Source organism: Lissotriton vulgaris, chromosome 7 (genome assembly GCF_964263255.1).
Source record: "Lissotriton vulgaris chromosome 7, aLisVul1.2, whole genome shotgun sequence".
Lineage (NCBI taxonomy): Eukaryota > Metazoa > Chordata > Amphibia > Caudata > Salamandridae > Lissotriton > Lissotriton vulgaris.
Genome location: NC_141695.1, coordinates 662,061,639 through 662,074,049, shown reverse-complemented (window position 1 = coordinate 662,074,049; position 12,411 = coordinate 662,061,639). Strand labels below are relative to the sequence as shown.

The window sequence follows — 12,411 nt, the reverse complement described above, 5'->3', positions numbered from 1 at the left end:
ACAGTCAGGGACAACAAGCAGGCACAGGGACAGTCAGGGACAGCTTACAACTAACAAGTTTACAGGGCACCACGAGAAAACCGGCAGCGGCTGCAGCTGGAGGACAACTGGCACACTCTGGGTGGCCACGTGGCAAGAGGAGCGACCGGACTGACCAGGTCAGGTAGGTCACAGCTCCTTGCCTCGTGAGCCTCTCCTTAAGTACCTTTGTGGGCGGGAGGAGCAGCTGGGAGGCGGGAGCGGGGTGGCGAGTGGGGGGGGGGGCGTGCGAGGATGCGGGGGAGCAGCGGCAGGGAGCGGGTGGGGCAGGGGACAACGATGGGCAAAGGGACAGGGCACACACGAGAGACTGTGAACGGCAGAGAAATAGACACGAGAAGCAAGCAGGCACAGGGACAGTCGGGGACAACAAGCAGGCACAGGGACAGCTTACAACTAACCAGTTTACAGGGCAACACGCGAAAACGTGCGGCACCGGGAGGAGAACGGGCACATTCTGGGTGGCCACGCGGCAAGAGGAGCGACCGGACTACAGCCCATGCCCTTCTCCAACTAGCCTGATCCGACCATTTTCTTATTCATATGAGTTTCGATCTGGCGGACGCCCCTCTGCAGATCCTCCAGGATTCCACCATGAAACGTCCGTGGCACACACTGGACGCTTCTGTGTTTGCGTCCAGCTTAAAAGCCTCCTGCTCTGTATGGCCTGCCGATCTAGAGGAAACGCATTAGGTCTATAGGAGTTGGATTAGTAGTACACTAGACTGCTGCATTCCTAAAAGGCTGACCTGTGCTAAGCATACAAAATCTCACGCCTGGTACAACGAGTCCTTAAGGCAGGATAAAAAACAATGCAAATCTTTGGAACGCTCCTGGAGACGCTTCTATGACCCTACAGCAAAACAACTTTATAGGTTGGCGATCAAAGCATACCATAAACTTGTTCAAAAGGTTAAAGCTGCATTTTATACCAATTTAATCACTTTGAGCTCCAATCCCTCCAAAACCATTTTTTCTCTTGTCAATGATATGACGAAACACATAGCAGACACCAATATTATAATTTCTTCCGACCAGCATTGTGAAGCTCTAGCCCAATACTTTATCAATAAAATTGACTGTATTTATACTACCCTTGATGTGCGCAGGGTTGTACCTGAACCACGGCCTTCTATCATTATCTCTGATTCCTCCCCTCGACTAAAAGTCCTACCCTCCCTCTCCTGTAATGACATGGTAACTATCTCCAACAAGTTGAAATCCGGCTCTCCTGCCGACCCTGTTAAACCTGAAATTTTTATGAAGGTCCAGGACTGCCTCCTGACAGAGGGGAGGGTTCTGATTCATAGATCACTTCAGTCAGCGGTGCTTCCTAAGTCCTGGAAACACGCTAAGGTTGTTCTGATCCTAAAAAAAAGCCCTCACTGGATGCTTCAGCCCCTGAGAATTTTCGGCCGACTCATTGCTCCCTTACCTGGCGAAAGTCATGGAATCCCATGTTAACACCATCCTTACCAAGTACTTGGAGGATAATGAGATCTTGGACAAGTCGCAAAACGGGTTCCGGCCTAAGCATAGCACAGAATCCGCTTTGTTGACAGTCACAGAGCAGCTGAGGGTGGCACTGGACGAGGGCGGCGCCGCAGTCTTGGTGCTGCTTGACCTGAGTGCGGCCTTCGACACGGTCTCCCATGAGATCTTGCTCCATCGACTGAGGGAGATCGGGGTCAGTGCAACAGCTTGGGGCTGGTTTGCATCATTTTTGTCCGAGCGTTCTTTCCAGATCCATGCCCGACCTTACCAGTCCAATACCCATCTCCTCAACTGCGGTGTCCCTCAAGGCTCTGCGCTGAGCCCTACACTTTTTAACATGTCCATCCGCCCTTTGGCCCGTCTGGCCAAGGCTCGGTAGATTAATATGCTTTCCTACGCGGACGACACACAGTTGCTATTCACCTTTCCAAAAACCCCAGTCAAGACAAACTGAGGTTTCAGGAGGATATTATGGTAATTTCAGAATGGCTGGCAGCAAACTATCTCCAACTTTACTCCTCTAAAACAGAGGTGGTTCTGTTCGGTAGAGACTCGCATAAATGGGATGACCAATGGTGACCTGTTGCGCCGGCCCCCCCTATCCCCCCTTTTATACCCCCGCCCCGCCAAAAAATTCAGTAAAAAACTTGGGGGTCCTGATGGATAACTCCCTCTTCATTGAATTGCGTGCAAAAAAAGTGGCAGGCACTTGCTTTGGCCACTTACGTGGGCTTAAACCCATTTTAGGATTCTTTACTGATTAAATGATCACCTGACGGATGGGTGCAGCAGTCTTGTCTCCTCTGGACTACTGCAATGGACTCTTACTGGGCACAAATAAAACAGTCACGAAGAGACTGCAACGGGCCCAAAATGCTTCCGCCCTCTATCTGTTTGCCCTCCCTAAACATTGTCACACCTCCCACCTCTTGCATCGTTTACATTGGCTCCCGGTCGAAAGGAGAATTCATTTTAAAACTCTTTGTATCCTTCATAAAATGCTGTTTCATCAGGGCCCCCAAATTCTGCAGGGTCTATGCTCTTTATATGTACCAACTTGAGTTCTGGGCTCCGCTGATTTGCACTTGGCCTGCACTCCCAGGGTGCGCAGGAGCAGAGCGGGCGGACGCTCTTTTAGGTCTTTAGCTCCTGCCCTCTGGAATTATATGCCAATCTCAGCCCGCTGCAACCAGGATCACTTGGCTTTCAGAAAACAGATTAAAACCTGGCTATTCTCTTCCATCTAGCCTGGGCACTTTTGCCCATGGCACCTTTACCGGCCATTTCTGGGCTGTCCTATCCGTAGCTTTCTCCTTCACCTCTTTGCCCATTCCGTTAGCGCTGAGACGCCCCGTTGCTGGGGTAGCCATGCGCTCTATAAATCATTTTAACATAACATGACGTATAGTAATGGTGCAGAGTCTGGTTTGGTGGCCACATGCTCTGAAAATGTAAACCGTTCCCTCTGAGTGGGTAGGACCCTTATTATTTGCAGTTGTTGTTCCTATCTCCATTGTGGTGGTCATTAGGGAAGCGGAGGTGTACTACAAATCCTCAGCACTGCATTTAAAATCATCTGCTAAGTGCCCGACTAAGCTTTTCTCCATGTCGCGACCCCATTGCATGATATTATTTAGTGATCAATTATGATGGGATGCCCAAGGTTTTGTCAGTATTTAGTGATCAATTATGATGGGATGCCCATGGTGTTATTGTGTCAGGAGAACTTTCCCCAATTGGATTGGTCAGATATTGCAACTTGGATGTAATGACATACTTTGGACCCCAATATTGAAAACTCAATGTTTACTGACATGTGGAACATAGTCGCATCCTGTTTCACCTCAATTGGTGCCTACAGCTGTGTGGTGTATTACAGTTCATCAACCGGATGATTCCAAATTGAGCTTGTATATTCATAGTTGAACATAGAGTTCCTGGTCCCCATTTAGTCCATACGGTGCTTTTGTTCTCAATCTTATGAGTAATGACTCCAGTCATCATAGTTTAACAACTCTATCCACCTCACTCTCTCATTCTTAGGTATTCTCACTGCCCCATAGTAGTGCATACTTTGTTCAGGGTAGGTAATGAGATGCTGTGAGAAAGTGCCCTCTTTCTGCATGGTATGCCCCCACTTTCTGCTGATTTGCTGACATTCTTTGACTTGGTGTTCCCTGGGCTCCTGCTAATCAGGTACCCAGGGCCTAAGTTCCTTCTCTAATATTGCATTGAAGCCTAAACCCAATTGGCATCCTTGGCCACAGATAGGCCCCTGGTAAATGGTACCACAGGTACCACAGGACACTGTGACCCGGGAAGTCCCCTAAGGGCTGCAGCACTTAAAGTGCTGCACCTTTTCACTCACACTCTGCCGGTGCAGGCTGCGTGTCTTGGGGCAGAACAAAAGTGAGGAGTCAACATGGCACACATCCCTGTATACAAAGATTTATGGCACTCTGCACTCCTGTGTGATCCAAATATATACTTTTAATCCAAATGTGTGCTCTTAATCCAACTGATTGTATGGTGCTTTCGCTCAAACTGACTGGCCGTGGTCAGTACAAAACATGCGAAACAAACAAACTGTTTGGGAGCGAAGCACTTTTCACTAGCTCCCGTGGGATGCTTTTCTAGAAACACAATTCTTTCCTATATGTTTCTGTTTTTTACAAATTGTACATCTATCAAAGCAAATATCAAAACAAATATCAGAACAAATTGTCCATATATCACGTAATTCATGTCAAGAAACCAATACGATTTCTTCTTTAAGTAAATTGACATAAATCAATAATGCATGCACACGAGGTGGGGTCCTAAAAATCCCCAAGTAGGGTTTTGATTATTGTTTTATGTCAATTTTCAGTATTCCCCTGACGAAGGTATATAAGACCGAAATGCATTGAGATGAACTGCAGTAATTATGTTAAAAGGAACCACAGTACATGATGTAATGTACTAAAAGAAGAAATCTAAAAGAAAACAGTCATTTAAACATATGACCTCGACGAGCATCAGAGTCGTATTGGTTTCTTGACAAGAATTACGTGATATATGGACAATTTGTTCTGATATTTGTTTTGATATTTGCTTTGATAGATGTACAATTTGTAAAAAACAGAAACATATAGGAAAGAATTGTGTTTCTAGAAAAGCATCCCACAGGAGCTAGTGAAAAGTGCTTCGCTCCCAAACAGTTTCTGTTTGTTTCACACATCCCTGTATGCCATACCTACAACCTACTGCCCTGGCCTAGATCAGACACCTCTCCAGGTGGGTGCACTATGCCATCGGTGAGGGTACAGGTGCATGAGCCCATACCCCTACAATGCCTTAGTCCATTTTTGGGCATTGTAAGTGCAGGCAGTGCGGCCATTAAAAGTATGTGGTGCTGGGAGTTTGTCATTACGAACTCCACAACACCATAATGGCTACACTGAAAACTGGGAAGTTTGTTATCAAACTTCTCCGCGCATTAAACCCACACTGATGCCAGTGTGGGATTTAATGTAAAATGCAAGGAAGAGGGCATCTTAGAGATGCCTCTTGAAACTCAACCAACTAGTGTCCCGACCGGCTGCTTAGGCCAACATCAATAGACATGTTTCTGGACCCCTGGGTCCAGAGCCTGCTGCTCTCAGGGGGCCTGAAGCAATCCACATTCTGAGACGAGGTGCCAGGCCTCCTCCCCCCAGGAGGGGCAGGGTTCATGAAGCGGAAGCTTCAAAGGCATGACTCCTTTGTGAGCGTCCCCAACCGACCAGGGACAGGCTCCTGCCCCCCTCCCACTGAAGGGTGGTACATCGGGGAAGGGACCCATTGGTCTCTGTCCTTTACCTACCTGTAACTCCCCTAAATCTAGTCTTTAGGGGGCACCCTGAACCTTGCTTCCTCAGATCCATACCAGAACCAAGAAGAAAAGGACAGAAAAGCTGTGCAGCAGCTAGCAAGAGTAAGACGCCCACTGACATGGCCCCAACCCTACCGGCCTGTCTTGCCCTCGAACCAGCTCCTGCGAAATTCGGTGTGTCCTGCAGCCAGCAACTTCAAAAAACTCCAGAGGACGTGCCTGCCTTCACTTCCAAAGACTGCTTCTCCTGTGAACACCGAAATTGTTCAACTGCAACCTCTGGCACCAGCCGGAAACTGCAAATCCCCCCTCTCTGCACCCGCCATCCACGGCCTGAGCTCGAGTGGGCACGAGGAGGTTACCCCTGTGATCCTGAACCGAGATCCCGCGATCCCTGACCTGCCTCAAGTCTCCAGCCGACGCCTGCAGTTTAAATCCAGAAGGCCCCCCCTAACCAGGACCTGGTCAGAAGATCCGACCCAAAAAGGCACCCCTGCACCCGACGCCCCACTGCCTTGTGTGCCCAAACCGACAGTGCCTAGCCAACCCCTAACTTTCCAACTTACTTCTCTAAGTGGTGGTCGCACCCAGAAGTCTTTAGTCTCCCTGCCTGCAGTGCTTTTACAAACCGGACGTTCTCCATTGGAAACAACAGGGCATCCTACCTCGAAACAGCACCCTGCACCCGACCACCCGAGTGCCGCGAAGGGTACACCTTTGGTGCTAATTTGTTTCCCCATTTGCCCTGAGCGAAACCAAAACTTATTTACTTACCTGTTTGCAGTAAATGTCCCAGTGCTGAATCTAGGTATCCATCACTGAGTTAGAAAAGGTTCAGGGATTAGCCGCTGCGCCTGGAGTGGCGCTGGACTTTTTGCGGGAGAGAGGCTGTGTGATCTCCTGCCTTCCCGGCGTCCGTAGGAGACCCGAACTGCTACCGGCCAGACCGCCTCCCAGGTGAGGCCGTGTGTGTGTGCGCAGAGCCTCCCACGCCTGTTGCCGACTTAGGCGGGGTGCAGGAGCTGTGTGGGCAGTAGGGTGAGACACGGTGGCGGGGCCAATAGCGGGAACGCCGGGGCCTTTGTGTTGTGTTCCCTAAGCTCCGGGGACAGTGTGGAGTTAAGGGTGGGCTGCCTCAGACTGCTCGGGCACTCCTCGTAGGACCAGGTCTGCCCCCCCTCCTTCTTTCCATGGTGATATACCCGGGCTGCATCTACACAGGAGAGAGTTAAGGTGCCGGGTCTTTCTAAACCTGACACTCTTGGCCTCTAAATAGACTGAAATCTTATCAGCAGCAGTACAAACAGAGCGGAATTGAGCCCGTTATTAACCTTACTGACACTACTCGCACTTTGGAGGTACTTTGGAGGCATTAGTTGGAGGCATCCTGAGGACAACGGCACACCGTCCATTTCACCCGCGGCTAGGGGACTTCAACATCCATCGTCCCTTGCGCTGCTGGAGTGTCATTGTGTGTAATGTGCGCCGGGTGGCGCATAAAGGCAACTGCGGCCGGCCAACCCTTCTAAGCCAGGCTAATGTTAAGTGGACTGTGGAGCCCCTGTATGAGTAAGACTTTACTTTTCCTTTGTTGTGGTGTCATAAACTGTTATGAGCAAAAGGAAGTTGAGACATGTAGTTGAACCTGCACCCGGAACGACAAATACAAACATAAAACCTGTGGGGCAAACATCCTTACTGACTTATTTGACTGGTGCAATGGGCGTTATTGAAGATCAAATTAACACAGTGGAGGTTACTATTAGGAAAGGGAGGCGGGGGCCCAAACGGAAGGCTCAGCTCATTCGAACATATTAAATCTCTCTATTACCCCCATAAATGAGGAACGCTGTCCAGGGTAGTTTGAACGGGTGTATACAGGAAATCTCCGGCCACCTAGAGGTGAGCGATTTAGAAGAGGATCTCCCACCACCATCTAAACGCATTAAAAACCCAACTATGGGCAGTAAATTAGTAAATTAACCCGTAGTGAACAGTCTGGCAAATCGGTCTAAAAAAATTTCTAAGAAAGGGAAAATCACTGGAAAACAACTAGCAGCTAAAGCACCAGCATGCAGAAATATGGGCAGTACAGGATAATCCACTCTGAACGCGCCAGTCGAGGAACCAACCCTGGCACTAAAAAAATATCTAAAAAAAAAATGATGGTCTCAGCCCTGGGAAACCTAACAGACGGAGTGGTGAATTTAGAGATGTATTTAAAAGGAAATAATAAAACAGAATAAGAGGTGTAAACACGCAAGATGATGGCGTTCTATTAGATACTGACCCAGGGAATGCCAACGTGGTGCTATTTATCAGACCCACTGTAATTTTGGATTCAGATAGCCTACTCACTCTGGAATGGGACAGAAAGCAAATAATATAAGTGTTGGGCTGGAAATATTAATACTTATACCAACCATGGGCCACTGGCGACCAAGACAGGGTTTTAATCAGGGTCTATAGCGGGTGATCGCCTCAATTTACCGCCGGCAGCAACACCTTATATAGTAATTTTAGATAATGTTCATGTAATACACACATAGAAACAAGAATTATGGGAGGAGTTAAGTGGGTGGGAAAGAAAGAAAAAATCCTCCAGAGAGATTGTATAGATGCCCTGCACCTTTTCACTCACACACTGCCTGTGCAGGCTGCGTGTCTTGGTGCAGAACAAAAGTGAAGAGTCGACCTGGCACACATCCCTGTGTGCTATGCTGCTACCCACTTGCCCTGGCCTAGATTAGCCACCCCTCCAGCTGGGTGCACTATGCCAGTGGTGAGGGTATAGCTGCATGAGCCCTGTACCCCTACAGTGCCCAAGTCCATTCTTGGGCATTGTAAGTGCACTGCTGCCATTAAGAGTATATGGTGCTGGGAGTTTGACATTACAAACTCCACAACACCATAATGGCTACACTGAAAACTGGGAAGTTTGGTATCAAACTTCTCAGCACCTTAAAGCCACACTGATGCCAGTATGGGTTTCACAACTTGCATCTCGAAGTGGTGGTCGCACCCAGAAGTCCTTCATCTCCCTGCCTGTAGTGCTTTTCAAACCGGAGGTTCTCCATTGGAAACAGGGCATCCGTCCTCGAAACAGCACCCTGCACCCGGCCACTCTAGTGCTGCTAAGGATGCACCTTTGGTGCTAATTTGTTTCCCCATTTGCCCTGAGCTTAACCAAAACTTATTTACTTACCTGTTTGCAGGAAATGTCCCAGTGCTGAATCTAGGTATCCAGCATGGAGTTAGTAAAGTAGCGTAAAGAATTACTTGCCTATAATTTACTGAAAAAGCCTATTAATTTCAAAGTACTGTATTTGCTAAGTATTGCAACCTACTGCATCCCCTGTAAATCAAACAAAGTACAATTCCTGTTGCATTTTCATACTGTTCTACATTCAGCAACCTATTACTGTAAAGTATTTAATGCTCACCTGTGCCAGGCTTGCTTGGTTCTAAAACTAAACAGTATATTTTCTTTATACAAAAACAATTGGCCTAGAGTTCAGTCCTTGGGTGTGTGAATTAATTTGCTGACTGGGTGTGCCCATCAAATGCTTAACACTGTCCTCTGATACTGCCTTACTGCTCGACCACTATACCCCAAATAGAGTGTAAGGTTCTATCTAACTTTAACCTCTGCCTGCCTCTGGGGGTCACCTGGACTCTATGCACCCACTATAACTTATTTTGGTGTAGTATATATAGAGCCAGTTTCCTACAGATACTTGGCAATGGCATTGCTCAAATCTTTGTTTTGCACTGCTCTGATGTGCTCTAGTATGCGTTTTTTCAGAGGGCAGATGGTATTACCCACGTACCTTGTTCCACAAAAGCATTTTATCACGTAATTGCCCAGTGCCCTGAATATTAGCTTCTACCATTCATATTTCAATATCTTAATAACGGCTTGCATACCGAGCATTTTAATGCTGCTGCTGTTGTATAGACCGTTCTCCCATGTCTCATGTGTGACACTGTTGGATTCATTGACAATTGTTGTCTAATTGGGCAATAATTTAACCTTTTTCTGAAACTTAAATGATTTAATCGATTAGACTGAACTGCTGCAAAAATCTATATTTACATTGAGAATCATAATGCTACCCAGACATTTAAAGGCCCTAACCACACAGCTCTCAAGACTTTAGAGGACATTGTTTGATTGTTGGATAGTTCATGAATAATGTGCCATTAAATATGATCTCCCTTGCTTTAACATTAGGGGCCCTATTCACAAAGGTAAACTTGCATGTGTATGAATCTACACGTTTACTTTTATGCTTTTGAGAAACTTTACTGCTTTTGGTTATTCATAATTTAGGAGTGTAAAGTTACTCAAAGGTGTAGACTTGCATGTTCCCACCCCCAGAATTAGGAGGTGTAATCGGAAAAAATATCTTTTACAACCTTACATTTTCTTCTAATAGGGACTTTACAACTATATTTGACATTCTGCACTTTGGGATATTCCTATGGTAAAATGTAGGAAAATGTTTAAAAGTTAATTAAAGTAAAAACATGTTTTACGTTTTTGTAAGTTGAATGCCAATGGAAACTAATTTTTTATATGGATTTTACATATAGAATGTTAAAACAATGCTTCAGCACTATTAAATAGATTCGATATTGAAAATACAATTTAAGCTTATTAAAATTAATGTAATTTGTTTAGGGATATATTTAAAAGAAAACACCCACATACAGTAAAATGTTTATATGTGTTTATAATGTATTGAAAGTTACTAAAATATATGAACAAAAAATAGTTTTTTAAAGTTGTTTTTTTAAATTGAGAAAAGTTTAGTAAAGTATTTAATATGTATCTATTTACATTTTATTTTTTAACATTAAAATAAACGTTTGTATATTTATAAAAGATTAAATAAAATACTTTATTTTGATATTGTTTCTAATGTGGTTTAGTTTTAAGTGCCTACCTCGTTTTTTTTCTATGGGAGGGTATTGCTGTACCCAGTGGCCATGGGTGGTGCTGGACTTATTTCGGTCCCTCAGCTGGAGTACTTTTACTACTGTTTTTGGTTCATTTCGGCTGTGTTTAATATAGACATACAGTTTGTGAATAACAATGGTCTTACTCTTCTGTGGGTAGGTGTACACCACTCCCTTAGTCCCTCGTTAGTCCGCACAAACCTCCCCTCCCCCTTTAATAAGTATTCCCCATGTTCCAGCCACCGCTTCTTTTTGCCCCTACCACATTCACTACTAAAACGTATACCTACATGTGCAGACATCTCCACAGTCATGGCGGAGATCTCTGCACATAAAATATGGGAGAGGCGGCACCCTTTGCATGTAAGTCTGTGAAAAGCATTTTGCAGGACTTTGTAGTACTATTGCAGTATTTCTAAGCATGCTATAAAATGCAGTTTATGAATAAGCCCCCAGATCCAGAAGTGTTTCTGGAAAACTGATACAAACTTAATTACTCCAATAGATTCAATCATTAACTATGATTTTTATGATGTCTTAAAATGCTTCTGTGAATACATTTCTGAAAATGAACTCCTAAATATATCACTTAAGCATTGCCCTTTCAAAAGAACTTATTAGGTCAGAAATGGTTTCCTTCTTTATTAGAAAAAAACAACACTTTGATAGAGGAAGAGAGAGCATAGAACAGGCATGCTGGCATATTTGAGATTCTGCATATTCTAGAAAATACTTATTTCACAGTTAAAACACTTTTCAGGACATTTACCCAAATTGAATAGCCCATATAAGGAGTTCTATTGCATTTTACCTTAATTTAAGAAGCTGCAAATCATCATCATCACGGAGTACTTCGTAATACAGTAATTGCTGTAATAGGAAAATATATTCCATATTTTAATAGCGATCACTTAAACTGGTAAACTGCATCTACCAGAACCAGCCTTGATGCTGTCAGCCACAGTCAGTATTTAGGCCTGAATACGACATTGGCGCAGCTGCGCAATGTCTCCTCTGCTGTGCCAAGTCCACGCGAGCACCTCTGACCGTATTACGAGTTGCAAATTGCAACTCATAATGCGGTCGGCGGTTCTTTGCCATTCCCATGGCGGTGCCTAGAAAACAAGCACTAAAATGAGAACAACAAAAAAGTTCCAGCCCGGCATGGACATGGACTTTTGTGGGGGTACAGACAAGATGGCACATGTTGTGCCCCTTTGAATGTGTCCCGATGACAGCGTGGGCTTTGTTCCTGCACTTTGTTCCTGGTGGTCCAGGAACTGGTAATATGCTTAGCGGGCCTGCGCCTGTCCCTGCTCAGCATATTGCGTTGTGGCGCTCTTGCGCCACCGCCAGAGAACGGTTGTTCCCTGGCGCAGCCGACGATCCACCGCCCAAACATGTTTAGAAGTCCTAATACAGCGGATGGTGGCCCACCACTGCTTGTCGACCGCAAGTCTGGTGGTTGGAAGACCCCAGACTCGTAATCAGGCACTTAGACTTCAGGGCGGCACTTTTACTTGGAAAACGGCATCTGTTATTCATTAAGCATTTTTTTTCATTTAAGTCCTGTCGAGTTTGTTTTAATACTCGCACATTTTCAGCTCGATTCCCAGCACTTCTCTTTAATGACTGGCTACATGTTCATAATTTGCTGACCGTCTTCGGCTCTTCATTGTTTCTGCCCTGTCTAAGGGCTAAACTCATACCATTTTTTTTTTAATTGACTCTTTTTACTCGATTGTTGAAAGACTCAAGTGCACCCTTTTTGACCTGTCAAACATTCTGCAGATCGTCAAAGTGTCACATACCTAAAAGATTTTAAAGAATAAAGTTGTGCAACTACAGTCATCTGTGAAACTTGGTGACCATCTAGACCCAACAAAGGCAGGATTTCTCCTCTTTAGAGGCACAGCATCAGTGATCACTGCTATATGGGTTACCCAAGACTAGCAAGATTCAAACTCTGTCTGAAAACATTGATGTTACTAGACTTCTGGGAAGTGTTTGACGTCAAGGGACTATGCCCCACTTCTTATCCTTCATCGTGATATCAATATTAG

The 12,411-nt window shown here is 45.4% G+C and overlaps 1 protein-coding gene across 2 annotated transcripts in view; it reads left to right on the top strand.

Annotated features, from left to right (window-relative positions):
• The window catches only part of MMD (monocyte to macrophage differentiation associated), a 534,703-nt gene that overhangs the window by 396,744 nt on the left and 125,548 nt on the right, over positions 1 to 12,411 (top strand). The window lies entirely within an intron of this gene.